This window comes from Notamacropus eugenii, chromosome 5 (assembly GCF_028372415.1).
Source record: "Notamacropus eugenii isolate mMacEug1 chromosome 5, mMacEug1.pri_v2, whole genome shotgun sequence".
NCBI lineage: Eukaryota > Metazoa > Chordata > Mammalia > Diprotodontia > Macropodidae > Notamacropus > Notamacropus eugenii.
In genome coordinates this window covers 453,117,695-453,140,268 of record NC_092876.1, presented here as the reverse complement: position 1 = coordinate 453,140,268, position 22,574 = coordinate 453,117,695, and the positions used below count along the sequence as shown (strand labels likewise).

General features: G+C 39.9%; 1 protein-coding gene across 3 annotated transcripts in view; it reads right to left on the bottom strand.

The window, feature by feature from the left end:
* The window catches only part of APOO (apolipoprotein O), an 85,938-nt gene that overhangs the window by 62,323 nt on the left and 1,041 nt on the right, over window positions 1-22,574 (bottom strand). The window contains exon 1 of one of the 3 annotated variants that reach the window (XM_072615265.1): window positions 6,335-6,552. The exons of the other annotated variants lie outside the window; for them this stretch is intronic. The gene's annotated coding sequence lies outside the window, so the exon portion shown is untranslated. Of the gene's footprint in view, window positions 1-6,334; window positions 6,553-22,574 lie in introns of those variants that run through there. 3 annotated transcript variants of the gene reach the window in all.

Here is a 22,574-nt window from a genome sequence, read left to right as displayed (position 1 = left end):
CAGAGAGTAAAGTGCCTTGCCCAAAGCTATGTAAATAGGAAAGCTGAGACTTGAATCCATATATAACTCAAATCCAGGCTATTTCCCATTATAACACATGCAATTAATAATGACAGATAATTTTAAGCAACTTTACTATTAGTAGAACTGCAGATGTAATTGTGGTCCCTCAACGGACAGCTGTCATACTTTTCCCTTTTTACCCGGCATATTTATGTCTCCCTTTCTTGAACACTTAGGAGCTATATCACACAACTTCTTATTGTAATTAGATAGCTTTGTATAATTCTTTCTTTCATGTGCACTGTTTTTTTGTCCCTAATGGGTCTGTATCAATGGGGTGCTGGGACCTGAACTCCAAAAGGCAAAGCCCATGTCTCTGGCAGCACCTCTAATCCCAGCAAGGTCCCTGTCCTTGTTACAAGCACACACAGAGTTGACCCTGTAACTTCTCAGATAAAAGTTTTCAGCACAGGCACAGGGGATGCCTGCACAAGGCCCATGCTCTGGCAACCCTTCTATCTTGTCCCCTTCAACAAAGCTGTCTCTATTGACTCCCAGAGTTTTCCCATCCATTCCAGCAGCCCAGCACCCAAAATACTAGTATACACTGACCACTCCCTAATCCCACCGCCATTCCTGGCCATCTTTTCCTGGTCCCTTTTCCATACAAGCTTTAGCATCAATCCTGTTAGGCTGCAGGCTTCCTTGGAACTTTGCCCAGTTTGCTAAAGAGTTACAATAAGTTTTGCCACTTGATGAAGACGACTTGAGCGTGTGGATTCATTCCAGGCAATTCTGCCTAGTGCCCTGACATTCTGGTGTTCCTAGAGCCCCAAACCATGTCACTGTGAGTTTACATATGTGAGTACCGTCCTCATCAGTACAGGTTTCAACCTTGCATACCTTCTTAACCTGTATAATTTTCTCCACATTTTTTTCTAAGTTTTCCATAAAGGACTTGCCCAGCATGATGAAGGTCGTTCTCCAGCTCCATTTTCAGTCATGCACATCTATTTTTCATCAACGTATGACTTAATGCAGCTCATCTGAATTTTAAGCTACTTTCAAGCAGGGATCCTTTCACTCATTGTAACTACATCCCTAGGACCTAACATGGTATCTGGAACATCAAAAGCATTTGCCAAATACTTGTTGACTTCATACTACCTGTCACTTGTAAATTGTTGGTAATATGGTACAGTCTATTAGGAGAAATGACTATTATGTTATTATATTAATAACTAATTATTAATTTGTGTTTGGGGATTTTTCTTCTTCTAATTTGCTTAGAATCTCAGCTACTGTTAAAGTCAGTCTGTTTCTGAGATTACACGAGGGTCAATCCTGGGTAGGACGCCACCCAACCAATTTAATTTCTGTTAAAACAAAATCCATCTGGGCAAGCACCCTTACCCTGAGGGAAGGAACCCCACCCTGTCCTTAGTCCCTTTTCCATTACAGCAAAAGTTCCCAAACTTATTTGGCCTACTGCCCCCTTTTCAAAAAAAAAACTACTCAGAGCCCCCCTGGAAATCTACTTTCTTTAACCCTTTTAACAGATTCAAAAAATATAAAAAATTTAAAAATGACATCTTAAATTTAATCATTTATTATAAATTTGTGAGTATTCCCCAAATTTAAGTTTTTATGAGGAACATTGTATCAGTAACCAGAGTATCATAATGCAAGCAAATCATTACACACATATGACATACACATATAACTTGCACTTTGTGTGTTTATTTAGAAAATAAGGTAATTACTATGACTTTAACTGTTATGCAATAGATGAAAGGTGTGCAAAAGGATCTTCCATTTTATTCAACATCCCCCTCAAGGCACTGGAGGCTAGTACACCCCCTTCCCCCCCACCCCAATCATTCCAATGCCCCAGGCAGCAATACTGCCCACTTTGGGAACCTCTGCATTAGAGTACAGGGTGACCCACTTTTCCAGAAAAAAAACATGCCTTACTTTACATGCAATTAAGAGCTGAACCAACGCTTCTGAACTGAAAAATCAGAACTAATCAGTCAATCAATAAGTATTTTAAATGCTTATTATGTGCCAGGTCAGTACAGAATAACTCTACATCTGGAGGAATCCAGTAGTAAGCTGATCAAAGAGTCTTCATAAGAAAGTGAAGGAAATTAAATACTTTGTCTAAGTTTTAGCTGGAGTTTTTGAGTTTGTGAATAAAAAAAAAATTAGCCAGACATTTTAAGAAAAAGCTCCTTTACCCAAAGCAGTTTTGCGGAATTTGGAAGTTTCTTATCTTCAGTCAGAAGTCACATCATATGATTAATTATTGAGATTTTCCTAATTTTTCATAGTCTTTTGTTTAAAAAAAAAAACAAACCAAAACCAAAAACTCTAACAGTATTGGTTGGTTACTTTAAGAGTTTTTTTTAGCTTGAGCTCCTTGTACATGAGTCATTAGAAAAAACAAAATTTTATATTAAGGGCTTATTACAGTTTTAATGGTGGCATTTAAAATTCAAATTTTCATGTCTAAGAGTCTATAAATTTCAACACCAATAACCTGTATAAATGATAAATTTACTTGAGATGAGAAAGAAATGCCAGCTGGAATGAATGCTTTTTTCAGGGTATTTTTTAATGAAAATCAATCTTTTTGTCTTCCTACTTCCACTACTCTCCAAGAATATAGTGTGGGATTCAAAACGACACTGCGCCCATCTTTGGAGCAAGGTTTGCTTGTTTTGTTTTGTAAGGGGGAGATTGGAAAGGGAGGCTGTGGAGGAGGACCGACAGAAACATGTTCATTTTCCTGTGCTGAGGAGGGAAATCCAGTATTTTTCATTTTAAAACTGTAACGGTTTTCCTTATTCAGCCTTCTGTAAAACTATCTTAAGTACAAGTGAAAAGAATATTAAGCTGTTTTTTGCTTTTTCTCCCATCTCACAAGCATAGGTTCCTATGAAATTTTATATAGAAATACACAAATATGTATGAATGTATACATACATACATACACACACACACATGTATATATATACATATATGTATATATATGTGTTGTGTGTGTATATTTTCCCCCTCCCTATTTTTGCTGAAGTAAATTCCACCTCTCTAGGACAGACTGATGTGACATGCTGATTTCATGCGTTAGTACTATGACGAAGTCTGAAATAATTAAAAAACAACCAAAAAGTAAAACTAGTTCCTTCCAACATCTGTTTATTACTTATCTTAATTCTTAAATATTGTTTTTGAACTATTTTGTTGGGTTAAAACTTCTGAGATTGTTATGAAAGCAAAGTACTGTTTATAGTACAAATATTTATCTACCTTGTCCTCCTCTTTCCTTGTTTTTGTTGAGATCTGATTCTGAGTGCACTGTAACGCTTAAAGTGAAAATTTTCAGTGAAGGTTGAGTGATGAATTGAGCCTTCTGTATTTTATTTTAAAAGAATTTAACTGGGGTTTTTTTTCTCTGAAAATGAGTGTTACTGAGGTATGAGAGGATCTGCCATCAGCAGCAAATAACTGTCATGTGCCCAGCTGTGCACATGCCCCAAGTGGAATCGTAGGCCTAAATCAGTACATCTTATTTAGAAAGTAGCTCCTCCTCGGGAGAACATAGATGTTTCAGTTTTTAACCCGTTTGAATTGTTTGCAGAAGGACTTAGGAAGGAAGAATTCTCTACTGGTTTCTTTCATAAGACAATCCTTCCCCATTTGTACTGACATAACTGAAAAAAAGATTTGACTGGATTTATGAAGTTTCAGAAAAAAGTTTGTTTGGGTCTTACCCTATGCTAAAATCATTGAGTTATTATATTCCTAATCTCAAAACTTGTTCCCTGAATTAGAATATAATAGTGCCTTAAGTTCCCCCTGGATTTGGTAGTGAGCTTTCCTTTCTATTTAACAGAAAATTTAAAAGATTTCTTTGGGCTTCTTTGTGTGAAATTTTAAAAATCTGATGTTCTGATGAGTACTTTTGAAGGGGGAGGAATCAAGACATTGGTGGCTGAAGCGTCTACTTCTTTGACAGTCTAATTTGGCATATTCTGACACATATGCCAAGAACCTGATATTCGGTGAGAAAGATAGTTTTATTTGAACACTGCCTCATTTGTTGAAGAATGTTTTTTGGAAGTTCTATGAAACAAGATCACAGTTTACTTACATGAAATGGAATAACAAGTAAATATGTACTACTGACATAATAGCACTAAAAAACTGGAAGTTTCTCGTACAAAAAGTTTGTTATAGCTATACTTGTTTGTCACTTGTCTTTTCTTTTTACATGTCTCAAATATATCATCTGATGGCCTTGGCTTTATGTATCACTACGTGAGCAGTGACTAAGACAGATTATTTTTATGAGTAAATATACCAGAACTTCCACCTTCCCTATTGTGTGCCATTCGCTTGAAAGTAATGACCCTATAAAGCTATATATTTATTCTAGAGGTTTCCCATTCAAAATATTTGGGAATTGTTTTGAAACTGACGTCAGAAGCTGTGTCACATTCTTTGTGTTGGCAATGCCCTGTGCTACACGCCTCTGGATGATTATGCAAACCATCCTATATTTTTATAAACTGATCTCACCAAACGACCACTTTTCTCTCCATATTTACAGCTTACTGCAGCACGTCAACCTCAAATCCCCATTTCGTGAACTTTTAGGATGTAGCAGGACATTCATGATCTAGTCAATCTTCTTAAAGCTCTGCCCCATTTCTCTTACCCTGTACTACATCATCCCATTCAATACACATAATCCACCTGTCTCCCCCACCCCCATAGACCTCAATGAGGTTTTTAATAAAACCTTCACATGCTATCTAACTGCAGAAGTACTGAGGGTGTTAAAAAGTTCAGATGGTCTTTGATCCCAAATGGCAAAAGTTACCACAATTAATCCAAGTTTGACCAGAAAAATATGTTTTATATGCATGTAAAGGTATCTATTTTAATTGTAATAGCTTACCTGCCCCCCCCTCCTCCCCCATACTCTTTAATCCAAGGACACTGGCCTCCCTGCTGTTCCAGCTCTCAGGTCTGGGACGTTTCTCTGGGTATCCACCACACTTGAAAGGCTCTTCTTCATCATTTCCACCTACTGGCTTTCTTAGCTTCCTTCAAGCTCCAACTAAAATGCCATTTTCTACAGAAAACCTTTCCCAATCTCTCTTAATTCTAGAGCCTTCCTTCTTTTAATTACTTCCTAATTATCCTGTGAATAGCTTGCATATACTTATTGGTTTGCTTGCGGTTTTTCCCATAAGATTGTGAGCTCCTTAGGAGCAGGGACTTTTGCCTCTTTTGTATCACCAGAATTTTGCACAGTGGTTGGCATAGAGTAGGTGCTCAATAAATGCTCACTGACTAATGTGGCTTCTTTCATTCCTTAAGGACGTTTGCTCCCCTGCCTTTTAATCCCTACATTTATTTAACTTACTGTGGGGATAAGAAGAGAGTTTTTCTTCTGTTATACCATAAGATACTGCAGTACATTAAAAATTTAAAAACTAACTTTTCCTTATTTACTGGTGATTTCTGATTACTCTTTGACACTGTAGCTCTGTCCTCCTTTAAACCAGCAACACACTTTTCTTACTTGGAAAACCAAGCACAGGATGCATACTATACATTATAACATTCTGGACTTGTGCCAAGAGTGAATTCATTCCTAATATTTCATAGATGTCTTTCTTGTCACCCCCCAAGTCCAATGAACTATTAAATTACTCAAATGCTGGTTTAATATAACACGAATTCCACTGAAATACATCTACACCTGTTGTGTGAAAATGCCCTGCTGCTATTTTCTATTTCATGAGTAACTTCAGACGTAGTAGAAAAATGAAAAGACATGCATAAAACCTGGCATTCCAGAAAAAGCTCATGGAATCTTAAAAAGTTAGTCAGGAAGCATTTAAGACACTGAGCTGTCTAGGCATACAAATACAAAATTAAGAGCCCTTGCCCTCAAAGTGATTACATACCCCACTTAAGGTACATATCCTGGAGGTCAAGCTAAAAAAATATGTATTTTACTAAACATTCAGAGCAGCATTTTGCTAGTACTATAAAACTGAAAACAAGACAGGTATGCGTCAAATGGAGAAACCTAAACAAATCGGTGCATGAAAGTAATGGAATATTACTGTACCATAAAAATAGGAACTTTCGAGAAATTCAGAGAACTAAGGGAAGTATACGAACCAGAATCAAAGTAAAGTAAGCAGAAGCAGGAAAGCAATACACACAACAAGTGTAACACTATTAACAAAACCTAAATTGATCATTATAATGACTAATAGTGGACCCAGAGAAAAGACAAGAAATGTACCTTTCTCTCCTTTTATTGTAAAGGTGGTCGATAGGTTTTCCTTAAACTTCTTTTACTTCCTTGTTACAAGGGAAGGATCAATGGGAGAAGGGGGAGAGAAGGGACCTATTCAAAACAACTGACAGAAAAACAAAGTTGGGGCAGCTACATGTTCTCCAGGCCTGTTCATCCAACTGTAAATGATGGGTTTGTGCTGGATGACATCCAAGATCCCCTTCAGGGCTAAATCTTTGACCTTACATTCCTGTGACTCCGAATGATCCTCTCTTTCCATGATATCTCTGCCTCTCTGTTAATGCTAAGCCTGCATTAGCATTTTGATGACTGTCACTCTAACTCCTGAGTCATACAACGGAACATGCTGAACTTACCACTGAAATCCATTCAGTCTCTCTTATGAACTGCCATCTAACCATTTATGTCCTAAGCTCTACTCATCTGGATTTTTTCCAACTATATATAAGATCTTACACTCAAAGTTACTGAATTTTATCTGGTTTGATATAAAAACCTTAAGCTCTAAGAAAGTTTGAAGTCATCCTCTTCAAATTGGTTTAAAATGACTGTGACAAACACATAAGTAAGCTTCAGTTTTCTAGATGGTAAAAACAATATATTGCTAGATAGGTAAAGACCTATAGACAGTATTAATGAGAAAGATACAACTTAAGGGCAAGATTCACCAAATAAAATGAATGAATGAAGCATTTATTACGTGCTTCCTACGTGTGAAGCTCTGTACTAAGCTCTGAGAATACAAATAAAAAAGGCAGTTCTATTCTCTAGGAGTCCCCCTTCTTAACGGAGGAGACGACACATATAAGGTGGTAACGCCTCTTCTTTCTGATGTTGTACCATTTGACAGTGTCACAGACTTTAGCAACAAAAGCTTTCCTTTCAGAGCCTTTGATAGATACGTGGTTGTAGTACCCACAGACACCTCCACAGGGGCTGCTTCCTAGATGACGGCTGGTCCTGGGGTAAAAGACTCCTACTCCCAGTGCTCTTAGGCTCCCTGGGTCTCCATCAAAGTCTGAGGGGACTTCTGAGGTCATCAAGCTGGCAGTAGTGAAGGCTCAAATTGCTGGGCACAAGCTCCACCTGTCTGCCTTTCAAGGTGCCCTGCTGATTCAGCTAGGCTAGGTTGCCTGCCCTCTGCACCCTTAACAATGGCTGGGCCAGAAACACAGATGTACATGTGTGCGAGTGCTTTTGAATGCGTATGCGTGTGTGTGTGTGTGTGCGTGTGTGTGCACGCATGCGTTTACACTCCTGGTTCAGGACTGCCACCCACAGGGATCTTGTACCTATCCGCTGCTTGGGGCTGCAGCTGTTTCTGGAGGTAATAAGGCAGGCAGGCCCCTTCTTTGCAATGATTTTCCCTCTCAATGATGGCTTGCAGGAGCTGGGCTAGAAGCAGGTGTGGTAGCCTTTGGGGCACTACCATTGGGAAAACTCTTGCCTTCACGGTTGTTGGCTGTTTCCATCAAGAATCAAGGGGAAAAATTTTTTTAGCACAGAAATATAAAGGAGAAATACATGACTCACCAAAGTACGGGGAAGGAAATTAATTCTCTCCCTCTGTACCTCAGAAAGCTACTCTATTATTTGCTCCCTGCTGAAGACAGCTAGCAATTCTTGTCTTTTTAGACCCTTTGGGAATACTCTTGATTCTCTCAGAGAGGTTTCAGTTACTAAACCAAAAAGGAACCTCCCTCATTTCTGGTTAAAGAGTACAGCCCTCTCTGTAAGCCAGGCTTCAAACACATAATTGGTATTGATCAAAATCAAGTCCACCGAGCAAAACAATACTGGAATCTAAGGGAGTAGTCTTAAAAGCCAAGATGAAAGCCAAAATGAAGCCAAAATGCCTGCCCGTAAATTTTAGTTGCTCGAGGTGAGCAGGCTAGCACTACTCTAACAGTAGCAGGTTGGATGTAATTGAGAACTTTTACTGATCAGTTTCAAAGCGTTTGGAAAAACAAACACTGTAACCAAACCTGAGCTTCCATGACATCTAAATCACTCATCCCTGAAACAGTATCACTGCTTCCTCCTTTTCAGCTGCAGCTGTCCCAGGCCCAGCAATGAGCCCACCCCAAATTCCCTTCACTTGCCCAGAATGATGGAAGAATGGCTTTTTTTGGTTTGTTTTTTTGCCACAATCAAGCCTTATTAAGTTATCATAGGACTCTAGAATTCAGAGTTGGAAAGAGGTCTTAGAAATAGTCTAGGCCAATTTATTCAGATGAGGAAATTGAGGCTAAAATGGGGATTATCACTTTTTCTGGTATCCTTTTAAATATATTTTCTAGGCTATATGCTGGAAAACCGGGCTCCTCTACAACCTTTCATTTCACCTTTTGAACTGGATTTTAAAAAATTATTATTACAAGAGATTGTTGGGAATGGGGAGAGGGATGCATTCAAAAATAACGGTGATGTAAAAATAAAAGGCATCATTAAAACATTGAAAGCTATTATATAAAAAGAAAGCTGAGAACGAATTACAATATATTATGGGGGAAGAACTGAACTGATACAAGGGGTCAAGGACGGGAAAGAGCAGAGGACAACTTCTAGCTGTGACCTTGGGGGACCAGAAGAACAGTGACACACTTCACAGAAACAGGACATTTAGTAAAGGTCAGCCTGGCGGGCAGCTGGGCGAAGAGTTCTGAACTTGTTGAGTGTGAGCTGTACACAGGTCACCCAAGTAAAAGTGAGAAGAGACAGCTGACAATGCTGGATTCGATTTCAGGAGACGGTGGAAGCTGAACAAGTATGGAGTCCCGTGGAAACAGTGTAAAGTTAATTAGCCAAAGATCAACAATGAGTGTGAAAGGACAGAGAAGGGCACAGGACAGAATCCTAAGCTCCACTTCCAGATGAGAAGGAGACATGAATTATGATCCAACAAAGGAAACTGAGAAGAATTTGCTTGGGGGGCACAGAATCACAGACTTAAGAGTTGGAAGGGATCTAAAAGGACATCTACTTGCCCAAGGTCACAGAGATGGTAAATCTCAGAGATTTGATTCAGACTAAGGTCCTCTCACTGCAGAGCTACTAGTATGCTTTCCACTGGACCAAGAAGCTTTTCTAAGACAAAGCGATGTCACAACAAACCAGGGACAATCAGATGGCCAGTGTCACTTGTTGGAGAGAGGTCAAGAAGAAAAAAGACTGAGGAAAGGCCACCCAAATTTAGCATTTAAGGGATCTTTGGTAATGCTTAATGGGCAAGAGCACGTTCATTACACTGAATGAGGTCAGCAGCCAGACAGTTAAAGGGCTGAGAAAGGAGGGGTGAGAAAGTACAGGCGACTAGGGGGAACATTTTCTTTTTCCTTGACACTTAGCTGTGAAAAGTGTGAGAGATATAAAACAAAAACTTGAGAAGACAGTAGGACCAAGCGAAGGATTTTAAGGGATGGGAAAATTTTGGCAAAGAACTGAGAAAAACAGCATTCTGATTTAACACAATGATCAATTATGATTCCAAAGACCTATGATGAAACATGCTATTGCCACCTATCACCTGACAGAAAGGTGACAGGCTCAGGATGCAGGATAAGATATATTTTGGACATGGCCAGTATAGGAATTGTTTTACTTAACTATGCCTATGTTATAAGGGTTTTGTTTTTCTTTTGTTTTCTAAGGGAGGAAGGGAAGGAGAGAGCTTAAAGGGAGGAAAGAGAAAACAGATTTTTATAACTGGTAAAGTGAAATTAAATTTAAAACAGAAAAAAGATGGAACATTTAGGCATATTTATAAGCAGTAGGGAAGGAATTAGTGTATAACAAGAGATTTTAAAAATTAGGAAGAGGGAAGGAATGGTTGGAAGGGCCAGCTACCAGAAAAGATGGAGTGAAGGGCACATGAAGTAATATCTATAAAGCCGCCAGCACGGTGTCTGGCTACCTAAAGGCTTACTCTCCCACTCCACAGCCCACCCCCATTAGGATGAGGAGGGGGCCCATGACAGTCTCATTTTTTTTTCAGTGAAGTAGGAGGGAAGATCCTCTTCTATGAAGATGTACAGGTAGCTAGAGGAGAAAGAATATGGAATAAGTTGTTGTGAAGAATAGGGTAGAGATTCTATCAGGAAAGAATAAAAAGGACTGGGCCGCAACAGTGAGGGCCCAGTTGAAATAGCACACAACCAATTTGCAGTGGAACCGAGCAAGACCGTTTTTCCCTCCAGTGCTGTTTGGCAGTATTCATGCAGGACCAGACAAGGCAGAATGCAGTAGTGATCCAGGGCTGAAGTTTGGAAAGGGATGGCAGTAATCCAAAGGAGCAAAAGATCCAAGGGTAGAGGACAATATAAAGAACTCAAAGGTACAGCACTGGTTAAACACAGGGTCAAGGTTCTTAAAGAGGAAAAATAAGGCCAAAGTAAGGTATTGGGAAAGAGCCCTGGGAAAGCAGGAAGGGGTAGAGTGGTTGGATACTACTGGGAAGACAGAAAATACGCTTAGGAAGGGGATCATGACAACCCCTTCAACAACTGAAGACAGCTATCATGTCCAGGCTAAACATTCACAGCAGTTTCTTCAACTGATCCACCTATGGTATGAACTAAGGGTTATCCACCATCCTGGCTGCTCTCCTCTGAATCCTTTTCAGCTGATCAGCGTCTTGGAGGTCATCTCCAGTCATCACGATCTGTATCTCACACTGGACCCAGATGGCTCTGCAGGACAGGTTCCAGTGACTTTGCACAGCCCTCCCACACTTAAATCCAACTCACTTGCAAGTCCCAGTATCACCTTCCTGATGTCCTGGTGTTCTCTGAGAACAAAGGACAAACAGCCTCTGGATCCTTTTCAGCTTATCAATGTCTTTCTTAAAGAGGGCAGAATTAACGAATGAATAAATACGTATTTATTAAGCACTTACAAATCTAAGCTTTGAGAAAACAAATACAAAGACTGTCCCTGCCCTCAGGAGAGCTTACACTATAGAGGGAAAGAACACATGCAGGTAAGTAGCGTTCAAAACAGGGATCTGGTTTGGAAAGTTACAGAAATGGTGAATGGACAGGAAGTAAGGAAGGGAGGGAGGGAGGGTGCGAGGAGAGTACAATGGAATGAAACAAGCAAGCATTTAATTAAATTATCATGTGCCACACACTGTGCTAAGACCCTGAGAAGTATTATTCTCATTTAACAACGACTTTGTGAGATTAGGTGCTATTATTATCATTCCCATTTTACAGCTGAGGAAACCAAGGCAGACAGGTTAACTGACAGGACTGGAACTGGTCCTAAAGGTAGCAGATGACTGAGACAACCACCGCAACACAGTGTCCCAGAGCAGGAGTCCCAGTCATGAAAAGGAATGAGGATGGAGAGATGAAAGGATGGAGAGATCATGGCAAATAACTGTGAAAAACTTAATTCTGATGAACACAACAACCAGTTATAAACCCCACGAATCATGCTACTGCTACCTGTTATCTGACAGGCAGGTGACGGGCTCACCCTAGGATTTTATTTCTGTTCTAGACAGGGTAGAAGGTAGAGGAATTCTTATTCTGGACATCGTGCCTCTTGAAGCAGCCCAGGGGAGGTTTTTTGACTGCCATTTCAGTGCTGACTCACACAAAGTTTGTAGTCTAAACCTCCCTGCTCCTTTCAGAGAAAGAGCAGTCTAGTAATAATTCCTTCAACCTGAACTCGACAAGTGGACTTTTTTCAACCCAAGTAATAAGACTTCACATGCAATCCTATTAAATTTAATGTAAGTAGGTTCAGCACAATGTTCCAGCAAAATAATTGCAGCTTACACACTAAGAATGGAAAAGTTAAAGCAAAAAAGAACTACTGAGAACTTAAAAAAATACTCAAATCCAAATTAATACATACATACATTACTACTTATGTGGGGAAGAAGGTAGGTGGCAAAAAGTATGATGGAAGATACTCATTCCAGTTTAAGAAATAAAAGCCACCAAAAGTTTTTGTTAAAAGAAGTCTCATACCTCCCTATCTACATGACTACTTCTTCAAAGTGAAAAAGGGCTAGAGTTGTTGGGAATCACTGAATAGCCTAAGTAAAAATGAAATTGGCTGGAAATGGCTGATTACTGAAAAAGTCATTTCAGAATTAGTTGTTTCTGTGCAGTCAGACCATTAACTAGTTAGAGCAAAGGTCAAAATCAACCAAATTAAAAAGAAAAGGTAAAGATAAGCATTTCAACCTGACCTGAACAAACATTTTTTTCAAAAAAGGAGAAACTGAAAAAAAGGGAAAGACATTGACCGTGATCATTACTATTTTCTTGGAAAAGTTTAACCAATGGAAAGTAATCACTAGACTGAGGAGGACAATACAGCCCAGTAAACACCTGATCACGAAAGTAGAGGGCAACAGAATTTAGGAAGGCATTTGTAAAGCATCATAGAGAAATGTGATAGAAAATGCAAGTGAAACTTCCTCCAAAAACCCTGGAGATGAAGTAGAAAAAATTAAGAAAACAATGTTGGCAAGTGTGGCTGAAGAAAGACACACTGGGGATAACACTTCAAACATTTGAGGGATCATTTTACAAACTCTCTCAGGCCCAGAAAAATACGAAAAGGAAAGGAAAACAAACCAACCAACCCTGAAAATGCTGATACTTTTAAAAAAAAGTGATTTAGAGGCCATCAGTATCTGACCCATGTACCAAGGAGTTCTTATTTACATCTGAACCTTTTTGGTAGCTTGGTAATGGACTAAGGAACCCTTATCAAAATATTTGACATTTCTACATTCATAATCAACAGAAATGCTTATCCATGAATACTAGGTTAAAAATCCCTTCCACAGCCATATCAAGGTCAGCATTGATGAAAATATAAGGAAAGAATGCTTTTGAAAATTATTTTCTGAATCACACAACATTTTTACAATAAAAATAACACTATTTATTGTGTTTGATGACAAAAAAGCATTTAAGTAGAGAAAAATGCAGGTGTAGACTCTCATCCAACGGGGAGCCTCTCATGGATACGTTAAGATCATACAAGATTCCTTGAAAAACGTAACTAGACAACAATACTCAAAGACTGATGTCAAGTGAGACATAAAACAAGTAGGCATATCCTTGAAAAGATGTTTAATACTAACCCAGAGAAGGTCACACAAAGGGTCCAAACAGCAAAGGAAAACCTCATACATAGGAAATTCTTCCAGTTGCAAATGATATTCTACCTGTGGCATCAAACCCTAAAACACTTCTCAACAAGATCCATGATTACTCAAGAAATAACTACAATGATTAAAAAGGCCTATTGTTAAGACTAGAAGACTAATTCATCAAATTTAAAATCACCCACTAGTACATACATTTAGATAAGCAGATGCACAGTCAGCTGGACCTCAGGTGGGCGGTACTGCATTTGCAAAACGGTGCAGTATAGTCAATAATCCCGTCAACAGAAGAACAGCTGTACAGACAACAGTAAACGAGTGCAGTGGAATATTATTAAGCCATGAAAACAGGACCCTCCATTGCCTGACTCCAGGCGTTTCCACTGGCTGTCCCTCCTCTTTGCCTCCTGGCTTTCTTCAAGTCACAGCGAAAATGCCACCTTCTACAAGAAGCTTCTCCAACTCCTCCTTATGAGACAGTCCCCGCTTTATCCTTTGTTGTTTACACATTGTATCCCCCCGTTAGACTGGGCTTCTAGAAAGCCAGGACCCTCTTTGTCTCTGTTCAGAGTTCTTAGCACAATGCTTGGCACAGAGAAGATGCTTAATCAATGTTTATTGACTCAGGCAGTGTCCCTTTTTTTTTCTTCATGTACCCAAAGCCTAGCCCTTACACACAGAAAGTGTTTAACAAGTACTGAATTTCACATTCCCACTTGGAGTAAAAAGGAAAAAAAAAAAGATAAAGGGACAAAATCTGGAGCAACAAGTGCCTAAAATGTTCCTTGACTTTTTCAATCAAATTTCAAATGGATTTCTTTGGAGCTTGGCTAGATTTATGGTCAATTCTTCCAACCACACAACTAAAAATCTTACGGTTCGAAATGGCCTTGGCGTCTACTACAAACTCAACAATCTGTAGTGGAGGAAAGTGAGAACTTAAGAAAAGCAGGAGCCAAGCCCAGGTCCTGACTCCAAATCCTGAGTTTGTCTTGCTAGATGCTATACGGCCACCTCAAAAAACTGGTTTCTCTGGTCAATTAGGTGAAATTTAGAACTACCACAACCTAGAGAAAAGGTAAATCTATGCTCCAACTTATTTTAAAGTTACTGGGAAACCCGATTTGAAAACAGAATCACTTTCCTTTTCAACATAGCAACTTTTAAAATGCACCAGTGCCCTCTATTGGCCTATAAATGTACGTACATACACATTTACATATATATCTACCTATACATTATACCTAACAAGTCCTGGCCTAAACTATTTCTGTGTTCAGTTTATTAACAACTCAATATATAAAGATTTTGCCAATATAAATCAACTTCTATAAACTACAGTTCCTTAGTCGATAGTCTTGTTAAACGATTCTTGTACAAAAACAAAAAACACCATCACTCAGGTATGCTGGAAGTCTCACATTCTAACGTGGGCAAGGCTCACAATTCTAACTATTCTAACACGGTTCTTTGAAGACTCTGGGGTTCGCTAAGGGTGAGAAGGTCCTATAGATTCCTGTGAGTGGATGATACTGTGCTGCCTGCATCGAGTCTGAGACCATCACGGAGCCTCCTCAAGGAAATCCATGACTACTCAAAAGAGATTGGTCTCAATTAAATGGATAAAAAATGCTCGAGGATGTTCTCTGATGGCAAATCATGGAACACTACAATTTCCAAATAACCAGAACTTGTGGTTTTCTACTGGTCAAGGAACAGCAGGAAGACACATGCCAAGTACAAGCAGACCAACCATGATTATGTGTGAGAAGGGACATGAAAGATATCGTTGACATATGACTAGAAAAGGAGCTGGGATGGTCACATGGTAAGCATGGGAAATAACAGAGAGGCCAAATGTACTCCACCCCCAAAAGAGACAGAGCAAGGAGTAAGTGGGTACATCATAAATACTTCTATGAAGGGTATGGAAAAGCTTGGGGTGAGAGAGAGGGGCTATAAACTGCATTGAGGGAAGTAGAAATGACACACGAGATCACAGATCTGTGGAATTCAATTCAATTCAAGTATTTATTAAGTAACTACTAAGTGCAAGGCTCCATGTGACATACAAGGGGTATGAACTGAAGATCTCACTGGTCCTAAGTACTGGAGCAGGAGCCAAGCCCAGGTCCTGACTCCAAATCTCTGTCCTCAGGGAGATTACTGGATGAAAAGAACGTGTAGAAGTGAAGGGGTGGGACTTTAAGGAAACAAGGATTTCTAGAGGAACAAGAGAACATTCCAGGTATGTCAGATGGTCTTTGCCAAGGCATAGAAGTCCAAGAAGTACCTAAGTGGCTGTGTACATATAAGCTTTAAAATAACAATGAAATTACAGTTCTGAGTCATTTCAAGAAGCAGAATCAAGCTAGCCTTATTTTATGGAAAGTGTTTCTTCAAAGTTCAGATCTGAAGAGACCTTGATGACATCTCAGGTCTGAGTTTCTTGGAGCTGGGGATAGTAAACAGTTCAGTCTGAAGGGGATTCTAAGCTATGTCAGATCCCAAGCTTCAGTAACCCAGAGTTTTGAGAGAGCCTTTGTTTTTAATGGACTGAGAATTTAGCAGAATGACTATGCCAAGTGTGCAGCCCAGCCATAAGAGAAGGAACCATCCCCTTGTTTAGTCATCAGGGTCCCAAAAATCTAAGAAATCCTAGTCCGCTGGAAATCAGGGACAGTAAGAAACCACACTCAGTCATTTCTAAGCTGAGACAATTCAGAGCCCTACAAGGTGGGTAACTGCTATCCACTGATCATTCCCCACCCTAAGTAAGATAAATTTACTGCTTCTCCATGTTTCAGAACCAATATTTGTTGAGGTCAAAAAGTTCTGACCATTTATCCCCATCTCCAGTGAATCTTCTAGAATCTCCATTTAATTGCTAAACTTCTCTGAAACCTAAATTCACACTCTTTCCATCTTCATTGGCTATTGAAAATCTTGGCTTCTCCAGAAAAGGCTGCATCTCTGAGCACTTTCTCCAGCACCATCTCTCATATCTCTAACACAAGGGACCAGGAAAAGGAAAGGGGATAAGCTCCTATGCTACTTCCAGCCTGTCCCCCTTTGCCTTCATCACTCTGTAGTGTTGTTGACAACAGGCCACTGTCCCTGTAGCGAGGAATGCCTAGGAACAAATCCTTCTCACACGTTTCCTAGCTCTGTGACCCTGAGCAAAGCATTTAACCTATGCCTCCATTAATGCATCTGTAAACTGAGAAAATATCTGTACTCTAGGGCTCTCTGTGAAGGTCCTGTACGGACAAACACAAAAGCAGTCATGACGAGTTCACCAGCTTCTAATTCACGAATTTCTAGTTAACTGGGACCTCACTGTTGCTCAGGAATCCTTTCATTTTCCCCGACTCTAGAAGTCTCTCAAAAGTCGCCACACGTGGCTAGTGCAAACCTTCTCTCTTCTCATAACTAACTCCACACTCTAACCCTTCTCCTTCTTGATAGAGGACTGAGAAAACAGAGAATATCTGTGACAGACTCCTCTCCCCCAGCTCCAACCCCTCATAACCCCAGTTCACAATCCCCATTAATCTCCTTGGCTCCAGTCTCTGAAGAAGAGGCCTTATTCTTGCCTCCTATGGCCCTCTATCTGCTAAAGGCAATTTGACCCCTTAACCCTATTCCGCCTCGCTCATTTTTTACCTTTCCTTATCCATCTGTATCCTCCCTCAGCCCTTCCCTCTCAATCTGTCCTACTTATCCACAAACAATGCCCATTCGTCAAACGATCTCCTTGGCTTGATCCAGTAGGTCTCAAAGGGATCATCCTACAGCTTTTTTTCTTTCATAGCCAAACTCCTACACTTGTCTGCATGCTTACTGCCTCTATTTCCTTACATTCTACTGACATCTCATTTCTCCTATGATCTGACTTCCACAGACGCTGGAAGATACAAAGACAAAGTATAAAACACTCTCTCATTTGTTCCAAAGAGCTTACATTTTACTGGAGGGGTGGGCTGGGGGGCACAGCATATTCATGGATAAGTAAATACAAAACATATATATAACCAAGCAGCCTAACACCCCAAACTCTGGGTTTATGGACTGGGGACACTCCCCAAAACTACTCTCTTTAGCTTATTATGGTCCCACCAACTTGAGTGTAGGTTTTCATTGATAGGGGTAAAAGGGTCCTCAGCTCCTGTACAAGTGCTCAAGGTAACAATGCATGTGCCTTGCACAGATAATAAGCCTTTATTCTACACCATAAAATGTGCAGAAAATTCAAAGGATTCACAGTCCCATAAACAATGCAGAAAATATATAAACAACACAACTGTCTTCCATTCTAGCCCTGGGAGTCCTATGTTTTGATCTTCTTTCATAAAAAAAGAAGAAAGTTGATAAGGAAAGGCTCCCTTCTCTGGCTACAAGGTCAGAAGATAGGAATCTGGATTCGGGACTAAGTAGAGAGAGCACCTTCCAGAACCTTCACTACTTGAACATGGGAGTTCTTCCCTTCACAGAACGTGTTAAGGATACTATCTTCTCTCTCTCTCTCTGCTTTTCTTTGATGAAATTAGGACAGCTTGCATGAGTTCCATCTATGCCCTAATCTCTCTCCTGCACACTAGTCCAATATTACCTGCTGGAGATCTCTATCTGGCCTCCCTGAGGGCATTTCAAAATCACAAAATCCAAAATACTCCTCGTATTTCTCTCTAAATCTGCCCCTCCTTCAAACTTCTGGCAGCAAGATCCAGCCATCTTAAGCCTCATTCACTCTTCCCTCTCTCCCTAATCCCTATTTCCAGTTTTATTGCCAAGCTCTATCAGTGCTGCCTCTACCTCTCCTTTAGCCCTGAGCCTCCTTATGTCTCACCTACACTGCTGCAATAACCTCTCCGTCTCCCTGCTTTCATCTTCTCTCCTCCTCCAACCCATCTGCCACACAGGTGCCAAATCAGTACTCCTCAAACACGGATTTTACCACATCATTACTCCTACTCAAAAACTTCAATGGCTTCCCTTTACCTCTGAATGAAATGCAAAATTCTCAACCCGGCCTGGATCATGAATTTAAAAACCAACATTCAAATACACAAAGAACAAAAAATGGAACTCCCATGAAATGGTGAACTAGTGATGTAGTTTGTTTTAAAGAGCATGTTCAATTTAAAATATTAGCAATAAAACTGTTCAGTTTATTTCTATGTTCTATTCTGAATTTTATTTTTTGGTTACAGATGCTCCTTTTCCTTCCATCCCTATTATTTTCCACAAACTCATCCCTTCTTCCTCAATTCTCTCTTGCAATAAGGATTAGCACTTAAGGTCCCTCACAACCCGCTTCCCACCCACCCTTCTAGACTCCCCTTCACCTACTCTACATTTCAGTAAAACCAGGCTGCTATTTCTCATACATAACTCTGCATAAGCAGGTCCCGATGTCTGGAATAAGTCCTTCCATCTTGAAAATGCTATTTTCTTTCAAAGCACGGTCCAGTTACCACCTCACAATCTCTGCCTCTTGCACTGCTCTGTATTTCCTTACTTGCATTCCCATTCTGTATACCTCTCTCTCATACCTAACCCCAAGATATAAGGTAACTGAAAACAAGGCCTGCTTTATTTTTGCATACTTAGCACCTAACAGTGCATGGCACACAGCAGTTAATTAATCAAGTGATTAATTGAACTTTTCATCACTCAGTTTTACATAATAACTTCTGGAAACTTAGTTGCTTTTTATTAACCAGGAGGTGGGTCAATCGCGTAGCAAAAGAAATATAACAATGGCAGATTCAATTCCATAGTTTTTCACCCTCTATGGAAAAGTTAAAGGGAGACATAAATAAAAATTGCACAAGAGAAGGCAAGGATGGATTCCAATCTGTTTGGTTGGAAGGAGAATATAGAGATGAGATGTACTAAGGATTCAAAGAAATAAATTAGCGACTTTAAGAGGTAACAGAAGCTCTCCAAAAGAAGCAATCTGACAAAATCTTAAAATTGCTATTTCCTCCAAATACAACAGCTGACAAAACAGAAAATTGGAGTAACTGGTCCTTAAATTTTTTTAAAAATTGGTATCTTTTGTTTTTTACACCACCTACATTTCTCAATAGGGGTGTTCCTCATAACAAACAGGAGAAAAAAAGAGTTCAGAAACTAAACTTTGAGAGAGGCTAACCTATGCAATGATCCAAATACATGGTCCTGTATATCTGCAAAAGAAAGAGAAGACAAAGGGGCCCTTCTCGCCTGTTTGGGGTCAACTGAGTCAGGAAATCATGGTTTTTACAGCATTCAATTTGGCATGTTTTGTTATTCTTTCCAACTCCACTGTTGTCATTGGACCTCTTTTCTTTCATCAGATGTGGTCACCAGGCTTGGGGCCCCTGCCTTGAAGTTCTCCATTCTCCAATCCATCCTGCACACAGCTGTCAAAATAATTTTCCTAAAGCACAGGTCTGATGATAATCCCACTTTCCTGCTCAAAACGGTATCTCCTTACTGCCAAGAGGACAAAAATGCCGAATTCCTGTTTGGAATTCAGAGCTCCTCCCAATCTGACGGCAGCCTGCTTGTCCAGGTGTGTTACATGTGACTTCTTCTCATGCACAGTCTAGTCCAAGTAGCCTATGGATTGTTCCATGTGCAGGCCACTCCATCTCCTGCTTCCACACCTTTCCTCAGGCTGTTATTCCATTCCTGGGATGCAACCCTTTCTCATCTAAAAATCCCTAGCTCCTTTCTAGTTTCATATTTCCTCACATGCCATTACTTTACACATATTTTGTATTTACTTATGTGGGAACACCTTGTTGTCCCTGATAGAATATTATTGCTTTGTGGGCAACGACTAATTCATTTCCGTTTTTTGGAATCCCACTGCTTAGGCTCAGCAGACACAATGTTTGTGGACTGCCTGATTTCTCCACTGATGTTGTACTCTCAAGTTCTCTAGGTTGTCAAAGACTGTGCGGTCCTACCATGCTGGCAAGTCTTCAGGTCTGGTCTCAGTAATTGGCCCAGAGGTTCATTTTTCATAAGCAGATTAAGTAGCTAAGAGGCTCCAGAACCAGACTCATGATTCTTTTCCTTTAAGTGATTCCCAAAGTTACACTGTGACCTGGGTTCACCCAATGATATTATGGCTCCTTTGAGTGTTTTTATCAATGTGAACTACAATTCAAATTTATATGGAACTATAAATTTATGCCCCATTCTTTTCACAACAACTTTCATGAGGTAAGTAGTCAGAATCCATTGTCCATAGGCTCAGGGAGGTTAAAAGTGACTAGCTCAGTCCACAGACCCAATACAGAGAAGCAGGATTTTAACTCAAATATCTTTGTACATTTCACATTCAGCATGCCCCAAATTGGACTTGAAGTCTTTCCCTGAAAGCATCACCCTCCCCAACTTCCCGTTTTTCTAGAGCACCATTCTTCCAGTCATTTAGGTTCCCAACCTAGGCCTTCTCCTTGACTCAGAGGGGCTAAGTCTTGCCCCTTCTCCTCCATATCTCACAACTCTTATCCTCTCTCTTCACACAGCTCACACTTCACACTAGTTCACCCATATGGCTTCTCTCCTGGAAGACTTAAGAGTCCCAATCGGTTTCCCTGTATCAGTTCTCCTATTTTCCAATCCATTCTCCATGCAGAGTTGCCAATGTAATTTTCCTCAAGTACCGGCCTAACCATGTCACTACTCAAAACTTCAATGGCTCCCCAATAAACATAATTTAATGTTTAGCTTTTAAATACCTTCACAACCTGGCCTCAACCTATCTTTCTAACCGTATCATACATTATTCCACTTCCCAAACTCTCCCATCTCTGTGCTGGCTTTACCACCATACCTCCAATACACTTCTACCTCACCTCTTAGGATCCCTTGTTTCCAACTTCAGCTATACCTATTACACAAAGTCTTTCCTAATCTCCTCACCTTCTACTACTCTGCTCCTCCCTCTCCCCAATTTTGCTTTGCTTTGTGTATACCTATTTAGGTATGTTCTGCCAGGTAAAATGTAACCACCTTAAGAGGGGCTGTTTGACTTCTCTGGATCGTTTATTGGAGAGATGTGTCGAGATTCCAAAGGTTCCCAAACTTTATCTGCCTTACTGTTCCCTTTAAAAAAAAAAATTACTCAGCACCCCCCTAGAAATCTACTTTCTTTAACCCTTTAATGGTTTTCTTTAAAAAAAAAAACCACATCATTTTGAAAAACTATAAATTCTTTTTAAAAAAAGCATCATAAATTTAATAATTTATTGTAAACTTATGGTTTTTTCCTGCATTGAAATTCTGATAACACAATATTGCATTATGTAACTGTATACTATCATACTGTAAACAAGTCACTACCTGCATATATTCCTGCCAATGCGTTCCAGGCTTCCCTCACTGCCAACACTTACTTGTTAAGACCTGTCTGAAGACTTGATCACTGATCGGTTATAATTTGCATTTTACGTGTTTATTTAGAACACAATATAATTACTACAACTTTAACTATATTACACAAGAGATGAAAATTGAAAGGATTTTCAAATTTTTCTTCTCTTCTTTCCTTCGGCTTCTCTGGCTCCCTTATTTTTATTCAGTCCCTCTCCCCCATGGATCCAGCACCCCCAAGGGGCAGCATTGCCCACTTTGGGAACCTAAATTAAATAAGTGCTTAACTGATCCCACAAAGGGGTGAAATACCTCTAGGGTATATATGCCTAGTATATAATAGCTTAGCATAGAAGAATAAGAGTCCTTTCAGGACGGGCTGTTTTTCCTGTGGTCTCTGTCTTCCCTAGCACAGGTACATACAAATAACTCAGGGTTAGTGCTTAATTAACGCTTGTGGCCTTGGAGTAGCCATGAACGTTTCAATTTCAGAAGCTTTTACTCCAGACAGTGACTCAGTACCATGATGGCACTTCAGGGAGACGTGAGTTTCAGGTGTATTTTACATACATACACATACAGTTTTACATAAACATACACTATGCATGTACACGTGTATACGATATACACGTATAAATAAATATGCAGACGTATACAAACACGTGCACGCACACGCACATTTCTCTGTGTCTCTCCTGCTCAGACTAGAGAACCAAG